The sequence below is a fragment of the Citrus sinensis genome, chromosome 9 (genome assembly GCF_022201045.2).
Source record: "Citrus sinensis cultivar Valencia sweet orange chromosome 9, DVS_A1.0, whole genome shotgun sequence".
In the NCBI taxonomy this organism is placed as follows: Eukaryota; Viridiplantae; Streptophyta; class Magnoliopsida; order Sapindales; family Rutaceae; genus Citrus; species Citrus sinensis.
Window position 1 is genome coordinate 25,980,569 of NC_068564.1, and position 7,761 is coordinate 25,988,329.

The 7,761-nt window shown below is 30.7% G+C and overlaps 1 non-coding gene across 1 annotated transcript; it reads left to right on the forward strand.

Moving 5' to 3' along the window:
• Positions 1–2,048: 2,048 nt before the first annotated feature.
• MIR3951B (microRNA MIR3951b) lies at positions 2,049–2,174 on the forward strand. Its single transcript, NR_161576.1, has one exon. It is a non-coding gene; the product is annotated as a microRNA MIR3951b (primary transcript).
• The last annotated feature ends 5,587 nt before the right edge of the window (positions 2,175–7,761 follow it).

A 7,761-nucleotide genomic window follows, 5' to 3' on the forward strand; every position in this document is an offset into this window, starting at 1 on the left:
TTGCCATACGTCCTACGTTGGCCAAGATTGAGTCATCTGATCCACGACCAACAGGAGCCACTATGAGATCTCTGCAAAGTGAACTAAAAACTGAGTTTGATCATCACCATATACATACATATATATAGTAGTTTTCTGGTCATGAATTTTAAAGTGCGGGAAAGTTCGGGAAAACTTTAAAACCACGCGGCTTTAAAGGCTTACAGTTTTAAGCCTTTAAAACCATGTAATTTTAAAGGTTTTCTGCACTTTAAAATTTCTGACTGGAACATTTCTATATATATATATATATATATATATATATATATATATATATATATATATATATATATATATATATATGTGTGTATGTATATATATGTATATCCAATGTGGGCGTTCTTATTTTTTTTTAGGCAAACACATTTTAAATCATTAGATCAAAATCATCATAAGTCGAATAATAAATTAATTTTTGAATAAGAAAAAAGAAAGGACGAATTTAAATAATTAATTAATTGTCAAAGTGGGTGGTGGCAGAAGTATAATTCGGCTAATGGGTTGGTAGACTCCGTCTGTTGACGGAGAAACAACGGCGGAAATAACGGAGACCAACCACACCCACATTATCAAGAAAAACAAACCCACGCTCATGCATGAAGCATGGGTGCGTGCTGGAGCATTTTGATTTTGGCAAGGAGAGCTAAGACAATGATGAAAATTCAATTTATTAATACTAAAAATTGAATTTATTGTTTGTATACAGAGTAGGAAATATCTTTTATTGATACTTTATTTGCACAATTTTTCCTCCTAGCACATCAATATAATAAAATAATTTAACTGATTATTTTTTGTAATGGACTATGGTAATTCTGATTGAATAGTGCATTGTGTATGTATTACGTGTTGTAGGAGTTATGAATTTAGAGTACTGTAATGCATTTTATTTTCTATGTTAAAAAAGTAGATACTTGAATATTAAAAAAAATCATAAATTATTGAAAATTGTCATAAATTATCAACATGGATTATCAATCTAATCGAGAATTATCAATTTTATATTTTTTTTGTGATTGCAAAATTTTCCTCTTATTCTTAAATCGCTATTTTTATTTATGATTAATTCAATTACATTACCATAGTGATTATTATAATTTTGGTTGAGTAGTTTTCACTTTCATCCAACTCAAAAACTTAAAATTACACATTTAAAAAAATTTTGGACTTTATTTTTAAAAATGTCATTATAGGAATTTTTTAATTTTCACAGATTTTCTTTTCAGAATAACTTATTTAATATTTGTTTAAATAACTTTAAATCTTTAAAAATAATCCATAAATATACAAATAGAAAATTAGAATGATGGGCTAGCATGTGAGGTGTTGTGGCACACTTGTACGCGCGTGACATGAATGCTTAACAATTCCCTAATGGTGCGTTTAGCATACGGTATTATATTATACTGTATTATATTATTTTAATATTGGTGTATTGTATTATGCTCTTGTCACTGATGTAAGATTTAATATAATATATTATATTGTATTAATATTTTTATATTATATTAATATATTTAAATTGTAATAATATTTTATATTTTTATTTATTTTAAATTAATATTATTTAAATTTATTTATACTAAAATATTCATTATTAGTTATAATAAATTATAAATTTATTAATAAATGATAATGTAAAAATAAAATTTATATAATATTATATTAAATTAAAAAGTTATATTATTATTATTATTATAAAACAAAAGCAAAAGCGAAAGGAAAAAAATATTATTATTATTATTATTATTATTAGTATTATTATTATAAAAAAAAAAAAGCAAAAGGACAAAAATAAAATAAAATAAAGCAAGCGGACAGATTTGCCAAACTAATGTCGGCGTGCGGGTCAGGAAGGGGATACCAAATATTAAAGACGTGGCATCATCGTACTGGATGGAATTTGGGCAATCTCGTCATTTTACCTGTCAATCGCCACTACAAAACGAGGATACGACTCCGCGCCATTTCTCACAGTAATCATCGCCTTCAATTCCATAAGAGTAGTGCTTGGCACAGGTAAAGATGAGAGAAAAACATCAGAGAAGAGAGAAATGTGGTCCCTCTCTATCCACCCACCCATTAGTCTCTCGTTTCTTTTCTTCTTTTTCTCTTATCTTTTATCTGTGCTTAGCATTTTTCTTCGATAAAAGGCCTCCTTCTAATCTCTCTGTCTAGTTAATAATGATTATAATTGCTCCCTTTAGCTTTTTTTGTTTTAAATTAATATTTATTTTACCGATTAATCTAGCTGCTACGATGCCGTGCTATGTCGATTAATTCGTAAACTGGATTTTTTTAATTATTATGGTTTATCTTGACATGGTGATATGCTTGCTATTTATAAGCTTTTCATTAGCTGTAATTTTTTTTAGGCGATAGCTTATTTGTTGTTTGAGGTTATAATGATGGCGATTTAACACTCAAGTCAGCCTCGTTGATTCTATTTAGGATTTTGATTTGATGGTGTTATAGTGCTCTCCCGGAGATAGTTTTGAATTTTTTGGTGTTAATTATAGGCATATCTTGCAATTCTATAAGATTTGTGGAAAAAATTAATTTAAAATAAAAAAGAGAAAAGAAAAGGATATGCCCAAATCTTTACTTATGATTGATCGTCACCATCGTTTTTGCTGAACTATGTACAATATTTGGATCAAGCAATGGTTAATTGATGGTATTAGTGGGTCAACCAATTTCCCTTATTGTTGGTTTAAGTGCTGTCCTTTAATCTGAGGAAATTTTTGTCACTATTGACTTATAACCTAGTTTCGTAGCTAAAACTTAATATTCTTTTGTTTCCACTTACGAAAATTGAAGAAAAATGAATATTATATATATATATATATATATATGAAGCTAACTGCTGTCCTTTACCGCTTTTTATTAGTCTAATACACGGTCACAGCATCACCTAAGACTTTACTCAACACAGCAAATGGGGATTCTTAAACTAATTACAGTCAAGCCATGGAGCTCTTGCTTGTTACTTGGTGTCTTGTTCATCTTTGCTTTCATGGCTTCTCTTTCTCATGCAGAAATTCAATTCCATGAGTTTGTTGTACATACTAATTTAATTTCTCATTCTTTATTAATCATATCATTCTTGGACAGAGGATTTATACCTCTGACTTGATGAACACAGATTGAAGCCAAGCCAGTGAAGAATAATATGTTTATCAAAAAGAAAAAGAAAAAAAGAAGCACAACATTATTTTGATATCAATTGTTGCTTGAAGGCAAGGTCTAGCTCTGGTATGGAGTGGCTTTCACATGTAAGAAAAAACATGTTTGCCCTCCCAAAATACTCACAAGTAAGAAAAAAGCATCCATACTCCCTAACACTGGGATATCATGCATATGTGAAATAAGATTATCCTTCTAATTAGCAATTCCTTCCTCCGATAAAAGAGCGAATGCTTCAGCTTCTCGGGTATTTGACATATGGGTTCCTAAAACTGTCCATTAAATCAACTTCAATAAACAGTTCAAGGCAAGACCTCACAAATGGGTACACATGATCACAACATAAGAATCTGAGCAGCCAAGAACTCGACTTCGAAATCGGCCAGCAATGAGTTGGTTTGCTGAAACCGAACGAGCCACTAATTTGCTGCCACCCGCTTACATGATTCGGTCTTGTCATTCAAGAAGTGAACAGCTTGCGCCACTTTGATTTGCAAGTTCATCTGCATCAAATGAAGCCTAGATTGTAGAAAATTCGGTTGTGGATTTGAAGTAGGATGGTCGTTCAAGGAGATGCAGCTTCGGCTTCTCTTGGTGGTTGATTTTCAGTAGGATGATTGTTGGAGGAGATGCGGCTTCCGCTTCTCTTCGTCAATGTTGTGGGTTTCCTTATGCGAGGGATTTACTGTAATTGTAAAACGAGTGTGTTTGATCCATTTAAAAACTAAAAATAAACAAAACCGATAAACTATGATTGCCGTACTTGAATGCTTTGGGCTGATTAATCTTGGTGAATAAATTTTGAACCTCTACAAAGAATGTATAACTTACTAACAAGATCTTTAATTTTGCAATTTCAGCTGCATCTCGCCATGCAATGCAAGACTTACTCTCAGTATTGAGTCTGAGTTAACTAAGCAGATCAACAAGTATCAGATTTAGGAACTGGAATGTGCTATTCAGAGATAAATATCAGTCAAACCAATTACGATTGTAAGAAAAAGAAATCAACGATACATCAATTAATTAACAAACATATAATAGAATGAAAAGATATCATCAAGTTATCAATTAATTTTCCTCACTATTATTGAATATTACTCTTCAAAAAAAAAAGTAATTTAAAAGTAAAAAAATAATGCGAGTTAGTCAATACTTGCACAAGTAATTATTGCATCTCCTCTCTTTACTAAAGTAATCCACTGCCCATAATGAGTTTTAGCTTGTATTATCAAATTTGCCCATTATTTGTTAAATTACTCTTAGTGGGCCGGTAGGAGAGAATTTGCAAGTTTGGGGGGTAAAATTATTATTTTTAAATGTATTATTAACCTAAAAAAACCATCAATTTAATTAGTCGAAAAAAATAAAGAATATGATTATTTTTTAATGTGAGTTTTTTTTTAATTTTTAAAAATTTTATATCACATGTTATTTAGAGATAATGTCTGGCTAAGTGACTTAAAAAACAAGATTTAACTATTATTATTATTTTTTACTTAATTAACTATCAATAACTCAAGTGAATTTTATTAAAGAGAAAGAGAATTTTGGATTACGAGATAATTATGATCCGAAAAATATAGTGGTTTAGGATATTACGCCATTTCACTACTCTTATTAATTCGTAAAGGTAAGCAGTGTTTGTTTGCGGCCACTTGGCAACTGATGACTGATGAGGCTACTTGTCTTTTAGAGAAATAGAATGGCATATGGGTATAATTAAATAAGTAGTGTTTGTTTCTGGCCACTTGAACAACTGATGAGGCTCCTTCTTTCACCGTGGCCGCCGTCGGCAAAAAAGAGAACAAAAACAAATTAAGTCCGTCGCCTATCTGGTGGCGATCTCATCACATCATTCATACAATATGCTAGCTAGCAATCTATACAGTGGACAACATTTTGCTAACCACTCAGTGCATCATGTACACGTGAACTAAAATCAACATGCCCCCAGCAGTTCAACATTGGTGGGAGCTGTCTAAAAAGACAATCCCACAGTCAGAAAAATCAAATGGACGGAGCAAGAAGACAATTTTTGGACTGAGTGGGGCACTACCTTAATGGCTCCGCCACCGCCCGAGGGTGCATTAGCTGCAGCTGCACCATGCACCAAAATCGATACGGGCCCTTGGATAAATGGATAGAAATTGGACAGTTGTGACAACTGTCAGTCGACTTTAGGTTATTCTTAACCAACACCCATAGTTTTTGAAAAATGCCAGTCCACCCCTGCTCAAATGACAAATACTCAACATAAACTTCTTGATGATTGAATTAATTTGATGATAAAAAACAGATTAGCCCATGTGTTTCTGATCTAGTTTATACGTGTTTTCTCTGGGTATTAATAATGAACAGGCAACACTTCAACATTCTCAAAAATGAAACAAAAATTTTAATGAATATTTTAGCGGCATTAGAGATATTAATATTTACAGTACTTTTTCTAATTTGGATGGATTTTTAAAACACTAGGGAGTTATGCTGATTTTTTTTTCTTCTTTTTATGAATTGTTAGCTTCTCATTGAATCATTAGCACTCATTCTGAGAGAAAGTTGCATTCAACTTATAATCGTTGTAAAGCCGGGCCTTTTGATATAAATACAAAATGTGCAGATTGCTCTAATCCTATTATTGTGTTTATCACATAAAACTATGAACTTCTAAAGAGATTATAATTAGATAAAAGCACTTAAGTTGTCTACAATCTATTAAAACGTATCATGACATACATGACGAAGGATGTCATCTGAGATAATTGAAGCAAACAATTGTTAACCAGGTGTAGTTGTGTTATTACATTCAAATTATTTTCTTTTTCTTTCCCAAAGATTTAAGGAACATGAGTTTAATCTTCCAAATTTTTTAAAGTTTCGAATTTTCTTTTGGCTTCAAATGCCATGTACTATGGATGAAAGAGATACTATTGCTAAATGCCATTTTAAAACCTACTGTAAATATTAAAATCATAAAAGTGGGTATTTTCTAATTATCTTTATAAAAACTAGATAATGTAGGATGATTGTTGTTACTAGTAAGATACTTTCCGAATGGCATAACTTGAATCACATATATCCTTTTTTTTTTTATGTATAACATGCTATTTTGAAACTTGTGATGATGCGAACCAAATCTATAATCGCTTGCGCCATTCTTACCCTATTGTCCAGCCAAAAAATTCCACTTATTTTCTAGTCATTTTTCAGTTTTAATTTTTTTTTTCTGTTTGTTTTAGGATTTTTTTTTTCTAGATATCGAATTTGGACACCCTTCATTTTGCTTTTCTTACTTAGACTAGGAGAATTTAATTATAAAATAATATTCTGAATTTTCCTATTTTGGTAAATTTGTGATATTTAGTATTATTATATAAGGGGTCTAAAACTCTAGTTTTGTTAATTCAAACTAAATTCAATAAAACATCATTATCAAAAAACTTATATTTTTTCTATCATTCAATTTTAAACGTTTCCGTTTTGTCATTAGATAAATATTTATTTTACTTATATTAGAGAAAAAAAATATATATCTACTTTTAGTATTTTATCCAATTTTTTATCGTGAGAAAAGCATAGGAGTCCCCAACAAAGAATATGATCTCGTGCCCGCATGCCGTCGCCAACGTGAGCACATTAGTTTGGTCGAGTAAGACCCCATGACCAATGGGTCTTTGGTCCAATGGGAGAAGTCTTGCACTTACAATGTTGAGTGCAAGGGTTCGAGTCTCCATAAGGGCATTATGGAGATTAGTTTCAGTTCTACCTCAATTATCAATTAATTGAGTGGAGACAGTCTTTCCCTTACCAAATGTGAGTGGAGTAGACACCCCTCGAATATTAGAGAGAGTTTAAAGTATTTGGGCAAGTGCTTCAATGTGTTAATGTAAAGCGGTGGTCCCAGTTATTTTTTATACGATTGTAAATATTATAATTGTAATATTGATATAATATCAGTAATAATTTATGTATACCATAATTTAAAAAAAAAAAAAAGTAAGACCCAATTGAATGATAACAAATGTTGGAAGAGGAGAGAGGGGCCTACATGTGATAATACCGATTAATATATCACATCAATCATCATGCATAGTTGGCCACTCGTAGTCATGAGCTTTCTTGTTTTTAAAGAAACCTCGTTGGAGTTAGGGAAATATTATTTAAATAAAAAAAAGTCAATATAAGGTAGGGAAAATGTAATGAAGCCTATCCTTAAGAAAATACAAATGCATCAGTCATGACCTAGATTCATATTAGGTCAACTTCTTTACAACAATAATAATAATTGAAATTAAACCAAGTTTTCAATTGAATTACCATCCGTGTGCTATTAGGTTTTTAATTCAATGGTAATCCACATCCTTGAATACATATCATAGTTTCAAGCTCTCATGAGTCATATTGTCTCAAATTTTAATAAAATTAAACATCTCTTTACATATTTGTACGATTAAATTTTAAAATTATTATTGTAGATTTTTGAAGTATACTATGAAATATATATATTAACATTCAATTGATTCCAGATTATAATGT